Consider the following 1,235-nt stretch of genomic DNA (forward strand, 5'->3'; position numbering starts at 1 on the left):
CACACACACACACACACACACACAGACATATACACACACATACACACACACAGATATATACACACACACACACAGATACACACACACACACACACACACAAACACACACATACACAGGCACACACGCACAAGCACAGAGACACACACAGATATCTTCTCCAGTATCAGAGGTAATCACGAGGCCGATTCTCAGATTAACGTTTAGTTTAAAATAGGATTTTACATCAACAACAACTGGAGAGCACCTGAACACACCACCAGAGTGACGGAGAGCACCGGAACACACCACCAGAGTGACGGAGAGCACCTGGAGAGCACCTGAACACACCACCAGAGTAACGGAGACCACCTGAACACACCACCAGAGTGACAGAGAGCACCGGAACACACCACCGGAGTGAGGGGGAGCACCTGAACTAGGGCTGTAATCTCCCAGTGGACTAGTCCATTTAGTGGTCGATACGTTCTGGCCCGACCAAAATTCTGATTGGTCAATTTTTTGCCTGTTTCATCCAGGGAAAGCATCGACCGTTACGGTCTATGGGTGGAAAGCACTAATTGCTAATGGGGGTCTTTCTCTTTTTGGATTAGCCCGACCCTCTGGGGACAGATTGAAGAAAGAACTAGAAAGCCTTGTTTTAATGGGTTGATGAATATTTGTTTAATTGTGAATGTTTAATTTACAGTTAGTCCTCTTCCACCATGTTGAAGACATCGCCAGTGTGGCAGCATTTTACAAAAACAGATAACGAGAAAAAGTTGAATGCAAAGTTTGCAAGCAACAGTTTGCATATCGCAGCTGGACTACAAACATGGCGTATCACCTAAAAACGGTGAGTAACCTGTCTGCGTTAGGTTGTCCTGTCTGTTTGGAGTAGGTTTTATGAATATATAAGAATTGGCCCATTTCATAGTCTAATAATGGTTTTATAACTACCGGCGCACCCACCTGTAACTACGGTATAGACTAGTCTATAGTCTCAGCGCTCCGGGCCGGGACACAGAGGCTGATGCAGCGCGCTGAGAGCCGACACACGAGTTTCAGTGCAAAATTATTAGGTCAAAAAGGATTTAATAAACTGCAAATAACAAGTATTGCGGGACAGTACAGTTAGTTAATCGCATTTTTTCCGCCCCTCCGCACGGCGCAGCCCCCCCCCCAGTCGATTTTTAGTCGAAATTTTCACGACTTCAGTCAACCAAGATTTTCTTTGGTTGATTACCGCCCTAACCTG

This window comes from Etheostoma cragini, unplaced genomic scaffold, assembly GCF_013103735.1.
Source record: "Etheostoma cragini isolate CJK2018 unplaced genomic scaffold, CSU_Ecrag_1.0 ScbMSFa_4664, whole genome shotgun sequence".
NCBI lineage: Eukaryota > Metazoa > Chordata > Actinopteri > Perciformes > Percidae > Etheostoma > Etheostoma cragini.